This window comes from Chelonia mydas, chromosome 6 (genome assembly GCF_015237465.2).
Source record: "Chelonia mydas isolate rCheMyd1 chromosome 6, rCheMyd1.pri.v2, whole genome shotgun sequence".
In the NCBI taxonomy this organism is placed as follows: domain Eukaryota; kingdom Metazoa; phylum Chordata; order Testudines; family Cheloniidae; genus Chelonia; species Chelonia mydas.
Genome location: NC_051246.2, coordinates 49971124 through 49986183, shown reverse-complemented (window position 1 = coordinate 49986183; position 15060 = coordinate 49971124). Strand labels below are relative to the sequence as shown.

Below are 15060 nucleotides of genomic sequence, written 5' to 3'. Positions count from 1 at the left end.
TGAAAACAGAAAAGTTCAGGGATCAGGCAAGGATGGAATAAAAGAGTATGGATCTAGAGGGCAATAGATTTAAGGAAGTTGATCTTCAAGCTAGATAAGAGACCAAAGGCCCAAACCATTTCAAGCTATTCTGAGAAGAGACGATTGCAGCTGTGACACAAACCACAGGCTGTCACTTATACAGAGAGGGCCTACTGGTCCACCAGGGTTAAAGGGGCGCAGATGCAAGCTGCATAGTCCACTGGCCAAAGCTGCTTTAATTTTCTCTGTTCTCATAGTACTGCCCCCCTGCTGAGCACCTTGTCGTTTACTGATGACGGAGGGGAACAGAAGAAGAAAAAAGACAGAGAAAAAAACAGAACAAGATTAGAATGGAAAGAGAGAGAGAGAGAGAGAAACAGAAAAGAACAGGAAAGAGAAAAATAGCCAAACACGAGAGAGAGAGTTACAATTGTGTAAGGGTATGGAGGAAGGGGTTGTGGGAAAGGGGTGTGTGTGGTTGCAGTCTATTTTAATCTATTGCAAAAAGGGTGGTTCCTGTAATATTGGGAGCCATCAGAGAGCATTATTATAGGTAATGTTACAAGTTCTGTTTAAATTAATGCTTAGGCAGTAGATCTTGGAAGAAATGGTGATGCACTTCTTTTTTAGAAGTTGAGCTTATAACCAATAACATTCTGGTTTCTTGCCTGACTCTATCTGCCTCGGTCTCTCTCTAAGAATTATTCTTAGGTTTGGCTGTTGTCTACACGTCGTACCCATACACTGACATGACAAGGTGACAAAACATTGCTGCTCCAACAAAAAAAGATTGGGAATTGCTTCCAGTGTCATTAAATATAGTAAAAGGCATTCGTCCACCAAAATACAGTATGTGCTTTTGAGTAAGCGTCCGCTTGACTGTTCTTGTTAGGGGGCTATTCTGTTATTTGGATGACCTTTGGGTCCTGAGTGATAGGTCTAACAAAATTGGTTATACATAAACCTTGTACTTCCTCTGCCACAAGTCTGAAGTGAAATGTAGTCTGGAGTCTTACAAGTAGGATATCAAACAGCTTGTCTATGACTTAATCAAGAATGAAGCCTTGCAGCAAGGAGTGTCTGGGCCCTCTTTCTGCAGGATGAGACACATGTTCTCTATCCAAATGTTAATAATCACCCCAAATACAAGAAAGTTTTTCATAGACCCCTCCACCTTGGTCTAATATTTTGGTCTGAGCAGTGTCACATTAACATTATACAGCACACTAATGTCCAGAAAATCTTTAATGACATGAAAATCAAAAAGGAATCCTACAAAAAGTGAAAAAGTGGACAAATTTGCTACGGAAGAATACAAAAGAACAGCACAAGTATGTAGGGACAAAATCAGAAAGGCTAAGGCACAAAATGAGGTACACCTAGCAAGTGACATAAAAAGCAATAAGAAAGTATTCTTGAAAAACATTAGGTCAGGGTGCTGGAACAATTTTATAGTTGGGATGCTAAGAGCCATTAAAAAAACTGTAAATCCTGTACATAATGGAAGCCACTTCCAGCCAGGGGGTGCTGCAGCACCCCCCGCTCCCGCACTCCTAGTTCTAGCACGTATGCATCAGGAGCAAGAGAAAGACAAAGGAAAGTGTAGATCCCCTACTTAACAGGGAAGGAGAACTAATAACTGATGACATCAAGAAAGCTGAGGTATTTAATGCGTATTTTGCTTCAGTCTTCACTAAAAAAGCTAATGATGCCAAGATACCCAACACAATTAATATTAACAACACCAGGGAAGGAAAGAAAGCCAAAATAGGGGAAGAACAGGTTGAAGAATATTTAGATAAGTAAGATGAATTCAAGTCAGTGGGGCCTGATGAAATTCATTCTATACTTAAGGAACTAGCTGAAGTAATGTCAGAACCATTATCAATTATCTTTGAGAACAGATGGAGGACAGGTGATTTCCCAGAAGACTGGAGAATAGCATAGTACCATTCTTTTAAAAGGGAAACAAAGAGGACCTGGGGAATTATACACCAGTCAATCTAAGTTTGGTACCTTGAAAGATACTGGAACAATTAATTTGTATGCAGCTGGAGGATAATAGGGTTATGAGGAATAGCCAGCATGGATTTGTCAAGAACTGATCATGCCAGATCAATTTAATTTCCTACCTTGACAGGGTTACTGGTCTAGTGGATAGTGGGGAAGCAGCAGATGTGATATATATCTTGATTTTAGTAAGGGGTTTGACACAGTCCCCTATGACATTCTCTTAAGCAAACTAGGGAAATGTGGTCTAGATGAAATTACTATAAGGCGCATGCACAACTTGTTGTAAGACCATACTCAAAGAATAGTTATCAATGGCTCACTGTCAGACTGTGAGAGTGTTTCTAGTGGTTTCCTGGAGGGGTCAGTTCTGGCTCCGGTGCTATTCAATATTTTCATAAAGACGTGGATAATAGAGTAGAGAGTACACTTATAAAATTTGCGGATGATATCAAGCTTGGAGAGGCTGCAAGCACTTTGTAGAACAGGATTAGAATTCAAAACAACCTTTACAAATTGGAGGATTGGTCTAAAATCAACAAGATTAAATTCAATAAAGACAAATGCAAAGTACTTCACTTAGGAAGGAAAAATCAAGTGCACAACTACAAAATGGGAAGTAACTGGCTAAGCAGCAGTTCTGCTGAAAAGGATCTGGGGGTCACAATGAATATGAGTCAACAATGTAATGCAGCTGCGAAAAAGGCTGCTAATCTGTAGTATATTAAGAGAAGTGTCATATGAAAGACATGGGAGGTAATTGTCCTGTACTACTCAGCACGAGTGTGGCCTCAGCAGGAGTTCTGTGTCAAATTCTGGGGGCCACACTTTAGGAACAATGTGGACAAATTGGAGAGAGTTGAGAGGAGAGCAACAAAAATGATAAAAGGTTTAGAAAACCTGACCTATGAGGAAAGTTTTAAAAAACTGGCTATATTTACTCTTGAGAAAAGAAGCCTGAGAGGGGACCTGGTAACAGTCTTCAAATATGGTAAGGGCTGTTCTAAAGAGGACTGGGATCAATTGTTCTCCATGTCCACTGAAGGTAGGACAAGAAGTAATGGGCTTAATCTGCAGCAAGGGAGATTTTAGGTTAGACATTAGGAAAAACTTTCTAACTAGACTGGTAGTTAAGCTCTAGAATAGGCTTCCAAAGGAAGATGTGGAATTTCCATCATTGGAGGTTTTTAAGAACAGGCTGAACAAACACCTGTCACTGATGGTCTAGGTTTACTTGGTCCAGCCTCACTGCAGGGGGCTGGACTTGACTTCTCAAGGTCCCATCCAGCCCTACATTTCTGTGGTGCTATAAATAAATGTAGCACATTTCATATGGTAGGATTAATAAAAACAAGTATCCGTAGTGACAAAGCATAGACACCCTTAATTCTTCTGGTTCAAATAAACTTTTTAACAACATACGTGACTAGATTCCAGTCTGGATTCATCCATCTTATTACAGTAATGTCACTTAGTTTTTTCCATATAGAGGACCAAAATCTCCTCTGGGATAACTTCAATGGAGTTACATCAGGAATGAATTTAGCCCATGAAATGTTCACATTTTTATTTTCAATACCAAAATATCTTCTGCTTGAAATGCTTTCTCCTTTCTTTGTGTACAATATTAAAATTCTTCCTAGTTCTTCTTTTCCCTGGATTCTTGCTTTCTTACCACATTAATTTTGAAAGCTGTCTTCTTCAAGTTTTACACTTTGTTCTTCACATCTCTTATTTTAATTTTTTGGATGTATTTTCCTTTATAGCTTCAACCATCCTTTCATCTTCAGAATCTGCTTCCCCTATAGGTTCTGTTCCTCTAACTTTTGACAATTCATTTGTTTCACACTGATTCTTCTTTTAAGCTTGTTCTTAGATAGATCAAGTCCACAGGAAATATGCTTTCCTTCTTACAGGCTCTCAGAGATCATAGTTATGTGCACAGAATAAAAACCTGGCTAGAATATGCATAATACTCAGCTCTAGGTTCATGATCTAGTGGTCAGTGTACTAGAGTGGGTACCAGGATTTCTGGGTTCTATTCCCCATTTTAATGATTACCTGCTGTATACATTTGTGCAAGTCATGGATAGCTTGACTTTCAAAGGTGCTGAATATCAATTCCTACTGAAATTAAACTTATCCAATAGTCTCAATACCACAAGCCATTAATTTTTCTATGCTGCATATGGTAAAATAGGACTAATAATACTTAATCTGTCCCTTAGAGGTGATGTGAATTATCACATAACAATAATAAACGATTTTGAGATCCTTACATGTAAGGTACTATGTAGAGGTAAATATAAAATACTGTTCTGATTATTTTAAACCAGACTTTTCTTTCTATTAGCTAGTTTCCCCACATCTTCTGTACATAACAGGGGTTATTCAATATCACATAGATAAACTTTTTTTTTCCCCATAAGAGAAGGTTGCTGGAGTGTAGCAAATCCCCCACAAAGCCAACAAGATCTGAAATAAACTTTACTTGTACCTGTCATATTCTATTCCAAATGCCATCTCTATTGAAACACTTTTCTATATACTGCATATATTTCCTTAACCAGGATGAACTATCTTTATCTGCCACAAAGGGATCAAACATGTCAACAGTAATTATCTTTCCCTCATTCTCTGACAGTTGTTCTGTCTGAAATATGCTCTAAGGTTCATTTTAACTTTCTCACTAAATCTCTTGCTGAATAAATCTATCAAGGTATTATTTGCAAGCACGACAGATGCAGATAAATGTGTCCACTCTTGCCAACAGAAGATGGTCCATAGTTTTCAATCCCAAATGTTATTCCACTGTCTCCTAACTAAGATGCTATCTAAGCATATTTCCCATTTGGAATCTCATAAACTCAATACTGTTGCTATCTTGGAACCATCAAAAGGCAGTTCTTCCAACCCACTAAAAGCCTGAACGTGCAAGATGATAAGTATGTCCTAGGAGACACATAGTGCTCCCGGCTCCCACAGAAGACAGGGTAGGACCCTAAACCAGCAAAGAGAGAGAGATGACCAAGATCACTCTTGTTATAAACATGGACAATCTGCTGTTCAAAGAGATACTACCACCCCACACCCATCCACTGCAGTGGCCTACTGAACCCTTTATATTTCAGTTTTTAGACTATAACTGCAGAGTAAGTTGCAGGCAAAACATATCAGGCACATCTACTCAAAAAAATATTTAAAAAAAATATTGTTGCAATTTATTTTTAAATTTATTTTTATTTATTATTTAAATTTGGTTTTGTTTCATGTTATCTATCAACATTTTATTTAAATCAGAACTTAATGATAACGTTTCATTTACTGAATCATTTAATGATAGATTTCAATTAAAAATATAAAAGAAAATTTAGAAAGAAATGAAAATTGTTGATAATTGTAACAATTTTTTCAAAAGCAACTTTTAAAAAAAAAATAAAGGCCATTCCTCAAAAGATTTCCTTGGAAAAAATTTGACCAGCTCTAATACTGAGCTATTTAATTGGGTCAAATGTGAATAAACCTGGGAACCCACTAGGAAAAAAAATCTTAAAATCATCAGCATAATATAGTAAGAAAATTTGAATTTCTTTAGTATTGTTTAAATAAAATGCTTCCCCACCCCAAATGGTGACATTTCCCCAGTTTCCTGTTCATAGAGAATATTTAATGAAAGACTAGTAATTAGGCACATCCATTTAGGACCCCATCTCTGCATTACAAGTACCTTAAGCAAGATGATCTACAATTTACAGGATTCTTGTATACACAAAACACTGTGATAGTCCATACACCAAAAAAGGCACAAAGGATGATAATACCCACAAGAACATATGTGTGTCCATCAGAATAAAATCCAGTGTGTTTTGTTTGGCAACCTCATCAGTTTTTCATAGAAACAATAGATCTCTAAGAAAATTTTCATGCTCAGATTGAAAGAAAAAAAACCTAAAATGTTTTTGAATAGTCATTTTTCTGCCATTTTTCTTGTTTTTTTCCAGGGAAAATGCAAGGAAAAGCACAGTCTGTTAACAAGAACCTTATTTTTTCCTGAATAATCCTGGCTCAGTGAAATTTTGCATCCATTGAAGATTATGATTAACTCTAGGTTTTCACTGTGAATGCATGTCTGGCTTTCCTCCAGATCCCAGCCTGTCAGTCAGGTAAACACAATTCTGTAGAATCTGCTCCATTTCACCCTGAAGGGACCAACACAGTATTTAGTCACAACGGAGAGTTGTCCATTAAAATGACAGGGGGCTGGGAAGACACACAGCATGCTGCACTCACGATATGAAGTATAATAGACTGTTAACAACCATGCCTGCACCTTTTTCAAGCTCCATTTGAATTGAGGGGAGCTCACTATGTCCTTTCAAGTAAGAAACACCTTTTCATTGTTGTTTCAAATAAAGGAAAATCCTCCCTTTTAATATGAACGATGTTCAGTTGTATGTCTAAATGACAAGGTCACATTCTGGACCACTGCACAAAGCCGAAGTAGTCAAGCTATGTGCAGGGGTTCACCAATAGGATTGGAAAGACAGTATTCTCCCCCCTGCACAGCCACAAAACACCGTTGGAACTGCTTGATGCTTACTGCTACAGTCTCAGGACATTAGAAGCATTAGTGTCTCCTATCTCATGATCAGTGGGTGTTGCATGTACCTCTGGATCCACAGGCGACAGACACATCAGGCCCACCACTAGGTCCCTTCCATGTTGTACATAGAAAGCTGCTGCAGGATTCTGGTTCATGGAATGCAGGGGATGTGCAGCAGCCCTGCAAGGCCACTCTGCAGCCTGCCTCAGGGCTGCTGCAGATCTAGCAATTTTGCTGCATTGAAGGACTTCAGTGGCTGCAGAAAGGGGCAGAATTTCACCCATAAACCTTGCCTTTTTGCACCTATTTGTCTATTATTATTATTGTTAGTACTACTACTACTAAGTAAAGAAGGATGGTCAAGTGGTTATGTTTCTTAGCTGGTACTTTTGAGATTCTGGTTTAATCCTCTGCTTGGCCACACATTTGCTGTGTGACCAAGGCCAAGTCACTTAGGCCCAGATCCTGAAAATATCAGGTGAAGTTTGGAGCCTAAATATTTTGAGGATCTGAACCTTAGTCTCTCTGTGCTTCTGTTCCCCATCTGTAAAATGGGATAACCCTCCCTCCCAGGGTGTTGTGAGGCTAAATACATTAAAGATTATGAGATGCTCAATTACTATGTTAAGGTGGACCATACCAGTACATAAGATAGTTAGCAAGTCCCTGACCTGATAAGCGTACAATCTAAATAGACAAAGGGAAACAGAGGCACAGTGAAGTAACTTGCCCAAGGCCAGACAGCACATCAGGAGCAGTGCTAGTCATAGAACCTAGATCTCCCAAGTTATTGTGCACTGCTCCAATGGTGGAAGTGGTATTATAGCTGTTTTCACCACTTTTCATCCAATCCTTCTCCGAGGGTAACAGGACAGAGGGGTAAAAACAGTTCCTTACAGTGTACACAAGCTCTTCCGCCTTTTGTAACTCTGATGTAACTGTTCCTATGGTAGACAAAGAGTGCAAAAAGTCCTAGTGTAGGGAAGGGCTACTTTCAAACTGATTGCCAGTCGAATCTGTGTATTTGGTCTCACGTTGAGAGGAAATGTGACAGCTTTATATGTTCAAGCCATATAAAAGCCTAGAATCCGTATTTGGAGTCATGCAATTAAAAAGTCTCCTAACGCTATTTGTGCATCATCAATATTAATCTGAAAGCATACATACCTAAATTGTGTGGAAAATTGTACTTGCATATACAGAAGCAGCTTCCAGCCATTACATGGATTAATTATTCAATCAAATAAATTATCCACATACAGGGAAGTCTGCTTTCTGCTAGCTAAAACCAAATATAATGAATTTCTCAGGCATGGAGAAAATATAACACAGGCTTTCTGTCCATGGTAAAATAATCTGATTAAAGATGGGTTTATACGTTTTGGCTACGTGCCGCTAGCTAATTTTTTTTACTACACAGAGACTGACTCATTTATCTGATTTCTACCACATTTAATGAGGATACCAACCACAATTAACAGCTGTAGCAGGAGAGAATAGTTACCAGGCTATACACACTCCTGCAAGTTGTTCATTTTAGCCCTTGTTCATGATTAATAGGGCTGTCAATCAATGTGACGAAGGATCATGGATATGATCTTCGTTGACAATATACATGTCACTTTGAAATGCATTTTAGTCCATTAATCTTGGAGGGAGCAGAAGAAGTGAGGGGAAAACAGTTATTCAGGTTTAAAATGTTAAAAGACACTCTTACAGCTGTCTGTACAGGAATATTAAGTTATACCCTCCCTTCCTTTTCCAGCAATGTTTGTGTTTTTCTTTTTGTGGATCAGCTTTTCAGCATCCGCTAAAGTGAGCTGTAGCTCACGAAAGCTTATGCTCAAATAAATTTGTTAGTCTCTAAGGTGCCACAAGTCCTCCTTTTCTTTTAGCATCAAAGAGTGTTTTCATTTGCAAGAAAACTTTCTTCTCACACCGGGATTCACCAAGCGGACGCTGCACAGAGGAGTTTCCTAAATAACTCCCGGGGTACTTATCACACGTCAGATCCTGAAAGGTGTTGAGCAAGTGTTGGAATATCCTCACCTGGGCCTCCTGACCTTCCACTAATGTCAGCAAAGTTGAGGCTGCACAACACCCACAGGGTCTGGTGCTAAGTGCAGGCATGAAGAGACTTAGGTGTTGGAATGCTGAGTGTCCTGGCACCTCATTTTTAGGTGCATAGAAAAATCACAGTATTAACACTGTGATCTACTAAGCTGAGTGGAGTGCTTAGGCTGCCTGTACAATGAATGGGGAGAGATAGGCACCTATGAATGTGATCCACAAAAGCCAGCACACTAGGCAGGGAGGTTTCTAAGTTAGCCAATGGGAGATGCCGACTAGACGCATGTATGCTAAGCCCTGCCCCCTCTCTCAGAGATAGGCACCTAGCTCTGTTTGGCAATCCACAAATGGGAACCAACCACATAGTTGTCAGGTGGCTTAGGTGTCTAAGCAGTTTCTTGCAGGAATGAATTAGGTGTGTGCCTTGCTCCACAAAACTCAGTTGAAGGAGGAGGTGCTGCTGCCACCCACGCTCACTTTATAACTTTTAGCTCAGTAGTTAGAGCACTTGCAGGGGATGTGGGAGACCCAGGTTCAATTCTTGTATGTCTGCCAGAGGGAGGGCACAGATTTGAACAGGTTCTCCCACCCTTTCAGGAGAGTTCTCTAGCCTGAGCTATGGGATATTCTGATGTGGGGCTCCTTCAGTCTCTTCTGTTGATATGGATAAATCATTAAATACTTAGGCTAGAGAGAGAATGGGAAAAGGAGTGGGAATGACTCTGTAGCCAAGTGGTTAGAGCACTCACGGGGGAGACTCCCAGTCCAGTCTCCCTGCTCCAATCAGTCTTTCATTATTTAGCCACAGTGAAATAGCTCAACAAGAGAGACTGAGGGAGCCCTACATCAGAATATCTCATAGCTCAGTGGTTAGAGCACATTCCTGAAAGGTAGGTGGCCCTTGTTCAGTTCCTTTCTTCCCTGACTGTAAAGGGGGAATCAAGAGAACCTGAGTCTCCCACATCCCAGGTGAGTTTGCTAACCACTGGGCTAAAAGTTGTAATGTGGACACTACTGGCTTCTTCTGCAGCCAGATCTGGTGGGCATGCTCAGAAGCCACCTGCCGGATCGGGTCCTACATGGGAGATAAGTGGCCAAACATGATTTGCTCTGAGGCTTAGGCAGGAGAGAAGCACCGCCAGCACTAGGCATAAGCAGACTAAGCAATTGCTTAGGACCCTGAGCATGTGTTATTGGGGGCGGAAGCGGAAATATGCCTGTGTAAGGCCTCCAGTGGGCAAGCACCGCCTCTGCAGAAACAGAAATATAGGTGCCAAGGGAACTTTCCCACAGAAAACTTAGGGGCCAAGTGAGATTAGATGCCTACAGGTTTGGTGGGAATTTTGTAGATCACAATGAAGCCAAAAGTGGGACTTAGGTGCCTAAACACAAGACTTAGGTACCTTTTTGGATTCCACCTGTGGAGCACAATTCCAGGTTAAGCCATTTTAGATTCTGGATCTGAATTTAGATCTAAGCTTCCTGAGATGTTAGGAGCTAGGTTTTGGCTCAGACCCATCTCTGTGAATAACTCATTACATTTTACAAAAATTGCCCAACAAATTGTATGAGCATGAAATGACTTGAAATAACATGTTAATTGCTGAGCTTCCTGCTGTCTCATAAACCCCGGGGAAACCCAAGAACATGTCCCACTAATGCATTTAGTTAGCATGGCCATCACTTTCTGAGTCTTTTCAAATTATTATCTTTATCTTGAAATGAGGCAAAACCACGGGTGGCTTTTGTCTTGCAAAACCAAAAACCAGACTGAGTTTGGACTAGTCTCCTATTTCATCCAACCCTCCAAATTTGAGAGGGTGAGGGAGAGGGGAAAAGCCATGCACTACTTGTGTTTCTAATTTCAGACTCCTTAAGGACAGGTTTCACATGCAAACTTGATTAAAGAGATACTGCCAGCTAGGCTAGGTCCGATACTTAGGTTTTCTTTAAAAAAAAAAAGTATAAAATATCTAATACCGATAGGCATGTTTTAGCCAATTTTTAAAAGTAAATTAATTGAAAACAGAGTTTAGTTTGAATTTTAATGGGAGATTTGTATGCTTTAGGAATTCAGGATCAGGCCCATTTAAATAGGAAGGAGCATGTGCTTGTTTAAACATTATGCACCCAATCCTGGGAATTTTGCCATTGACTTCAGTAGGAGGGAGGTTTCGTCCCTGGAGTCAATGAAGTCTCACAAAAGAACTAAATTTAGCTCAGACACCTGTGGTAATTATCACAATGAGAGCTTGCTCCTGCAGAAATCATTGAGAGTCTTGACATTGACTTTAGTGGGACCGGGATTGGGGCTCTGAATGGATTTATATGTAAATCTGATAAATTAGAAAGTTTTATTTCCTCTCACAATGGAAGTCTTCCTTTAATGAGTCTGAGGAGGAACAAAGCGAAGGCAAATATCCATTGCTAAAATAGGAATTGTTTAGTGAGATGATTGGCAGCCTATCAGTTTGGAGATAACCATGTTTCTACAGTGTTTACAGAAAGTCCTGCCTCTCTTCCTAAATCATTTATTCCAGTAATCAGTGAATCACAAAGCAAGATAAACATTCATTCAAAGTTAATAAATCTAATTCTAATTTTTATAATCACATTTTAAGAGCCACCTGATTTTACACTGAATCAATCCTATAATTTCAGGAATAAACATCTGATGTTTTATTGTGATGAGGAAGCTACGAATGAATAAGACCACTTTTTTGATTAATTAGAATTTTGTTGCTAAGGAATTAATCTGTTTTCCCTTCTCTATTGGAAAAAAAATCCTCCTCTAAAATGAGTTTCTCAGCAGGGATAATTATAGAAAATGTGGAGTGAACTCCGGCGGTAGAGAACATTTTTCCACATTACATTGTTTTCTTGGACCAAGAGGTGGGAGGAAAAATAACCCGGAGATAGGTAATTTTTAGCCTGAGCATTAACTAAGCAGAAAGCAAGCACTGGGTCTGAGATCTTCTGGTCAAAGACTGTGTCCCTCTTGGGTGAAATGGAGAAGTGGTTCATCTCAGATTGTAACTGCCTGTATTCAAGTCAGAAATGGCTACAGGGCTGAAGTCCATACCAATTAACTGCTGCTGTAAGACTGATGGGTCACTGCAGCACAAGTACACAGAACTACACTTCCTTAGATGATCCTTTGGGTTGATTCCTACCTCCTTAATACCTAAGGGAATGGAGATGATGATCATTGAATTGATGGGCTGAAAAGTGAATTAATAACACCACAGTGATTCCATTGAAGCCAATGGAGTTACTCAGGATTTACACAGATGTGAAGGAGAAATGAATCTGTCTGTGTGTGTAGGCATTGTAAACTAATATCTAACCTATGTGTATGAATAATACATATAGACTTGGATGGTGTTTTAAATTGTTGTGCAATGTTGTTGTTACTTGCTACACTAGTAGTGGCTGCATTTCATTGTTTGATTGTAAGCTTCCTAGGACAGGGACCTTTTGGTTTGTTCGTTGTGTTCTTTTATTCTCTGTGAAATGCTTATCATACCTGTGAGCTTCATAATAAATGATGTAGTGGCTCCTCTATACATAGATTTATGACACTTCTTGGAATGTATAAAGTGCTATATTCATAAAAGACATTATTGTATATTTTTTATCTTTTGGAATTTCTATAGAGTCAGGAGGTGTCCAAGGCAAACACAGCTTTGGAAAATTGTGAAGGATAGTGACTGTGTGGCACGGGCTGGGATCTCAATGCTGTGTCTTAGGCTCATTTGTGTTGGTAAGTATTTAGTTCAATGCACCTGCTAAAATCACATGCTTTTAACAAAGTGTGAAATTGAGTAGCCTGAAGACAATACCATAATGCACAGATGCATGACTGCAGTTTGAGTACTTGTAGGCAAGTGAAGCATTTTATTGCTTAGTTAACACTGGGAATAACAACAACGATACACTTAGACACCAGAGGTCCGTACGGCTGAGTGTCCATGACCACACTGTATGCTTTATTGCAGGTGTCTAAGAGCTCCACAGGGTTATTACTGATCTGGTGTAGCCAGGTTAATCCTGCTATCATGTGACCGCTGCCAGTCCATGACCAAGCAGTGTCCTCTCCTGACCTCAAGTCTGATCCTCAGGGCTCGATGTGTGGGGACTTTGTCTCCGAGGTGGGCAACATGACCAAAAAGGGCCAGCCAGCAGTGGCCAATAATGACTTCAGTCCTCTCAAGGCCAATTCTCGATGATACATCCCTATTACTGATAAAATCAAGCCATCTTATACACTGTAGTCCCCTCTGGCAATGCATACAAAATGCCTTCAGTCTCCTGATGTCTTGTTTAAGCAGCGTCATGTTTCTGGTCCATATAAAAGGATTGGAAGTATGCAGGTTTGACAAATCTGTACTTTTGTATATAGTTTCACTTTCTTTTGGCTTCAGACCCTATGCAGCTTCTTCATGGTTGAGGCTGCTAAACCAGTTCTCTGTGCCTGTTTGATGACAGTTTATTGCCTAGATAGATGAAGTCATCCACTACTTCCACAGTTTGTCTGGAAGCACAGCTGTCTTGTATCACTTTTGTGCTGATGCTCTGGAATTTTTGTGTTTGCCCAAGAAGCCCTGGAAATGGTGGGTACAAAAATGTTTTGGTATGAAAACAGGTAAGGAATCAGGCTTCTTTTTTATTTTATTTATCTGCAAAGATATTCTGTGTAAGACTGTCAATCAGTGCAATGAATAAGTCTGGCCCTGTCCACACTGCAGCTGAAACTGTGCTAGCCACATCTGTTTAAATGGCTGTTTCTAGCAGAAGTCTAGCATGATTTTCCAGACTCTCAAATATCATGGTGATGGGCAGAGTATAAGAACTAAAACAGAACAGATAGGAATATCTTCCAAGAAGCATCCTGTGGACAAATCTATGTATCTTAAGGTATGCCTACACTTGGAGCAGGAGATGCAAATTTCAGCTTGATCAGACATACCAGTCTGATGGAGCTAGTGCATCAAAAATAGAGTGTAGCCATGGCAGTGCAAGAAGCAACAGGCACAGCTTCCCAAGAACATGCCTTCTGTCTCAAACGGGTCTGTACTGAGGGTGGCTAGCCCCTCCCACAGCTCGTGTTGCTGCAGCTACATGCCATTTTTAGCACAATAGCTTGATCAGAGCTAGCATGGGTGTGTCTGCACAAGCTGGAATTTACACCTTCAGCTCATAGTGTAGACATACCCTAAGGTATTTATATGGCCCCCATCACCATAGTATGTGAGTGCTTCACATTCTGGCATTTACCAGGGGTGGATTCTCCAGGCTACTTTGCACCGTGATTAGAGAAGGTCATTGGAGAATTCCCCCTTTCCAGGGGAACTCTCTGTTGGTGTAAAGCTGACAGAGGGGTAGAGATGCTTTCTTTACCAGCCAGCTCCCCACCCACAGCATTGGGGAAAAGAGAGGGCGTGGTAGATCTCAGCTAGTGTTAGGGCTGCTCCAGGGCAACCTTAACTTGTAGCAGGGCTGGATGGCTCTGAACCAGAGAACAGCCACCAGCTCCTTGCAGCTGCACCTCTCCACTGTGTCCAAGCAGAGTGCACATAGTAGAGAATTGGGGCAATGGAGGTTCAGCCATTGACTTCATTGTGCACAGGATTGGGCCTCAGATATAATTTTTAACATGATTCTGGCAAATAAAAAACATTGTCCATGGTATCAAGGCAACCACGCTAGAATCCTATTAGCTATAGCTGTTTAGATGTAGGTCTACAGGTGCATGGAATCACCCATAATATGGAAATGGGCTAATAATAATTAATTTGCCCTGCATCAGAAAAAGGATAACTTCTTGGAGACTTTTCCTGTTTGGGGTTATTTGCTTGAGACAGACAGTGGAGTGAGTACTTTTCAGCTTTCACCTTTGCTGGAACTACAGATGATCAATTACTTGTAATCAGCTATTAAATGTTTATAATCAAAAGAAATATATCAGAAATATGCAGGCTACACTAATGTTCGTGAAATCTATTTACAGAACATCTTAGTCCATGACTGCAGGACCTGGGATATAAATCAACATAAAAAGACACAAACAAATTTAATTTATGACTTACCAATTTGAGCAGAACATGCTGTAGTCTGCTTGATCTACAAATCGTCATATCAGCACCACTTTGTGTATTGCTTGGCTAATCTTGAGAATCTTATTTGTTCTGCTTGGTAAAACTGTTTACACTATTTGGCAATGGTGGCTAACTCAAGCTGGTATTTGTAGCTTCAATTCAATACATCTTCCTCCTGTTATTTATTTATTTATTTATTTTAAAATGATGTAAGGGTGATTGTAGCGGGGTGGTCCCCCGCTCCGGCCCTGAAGGGGT

At 40.1% G+C, this 15060-nt stretch overlaps 1 long non-coding RNA gene across 1 annotated transcript in view; it reads left to right on the top strand.

The window, feature by feature from the left end:
* LOC122466308 overlaps positions 1–15060 on the top strand; it is a 22161-nt gene extending 7101 nt beyond the window's left edge. The window contains exons 2-4 of the long non-coding RNA XR_006291725.1: positions 12361–12467; positions 13129–13349; positions 14715–15060. This is a non-coding gene — a long non-coding RNA (uncharacterized LOC122466308). The remainder of the gene's footprint in view (positions 1–12360; positions 12468–13128; positions 13350–14714) is intronic.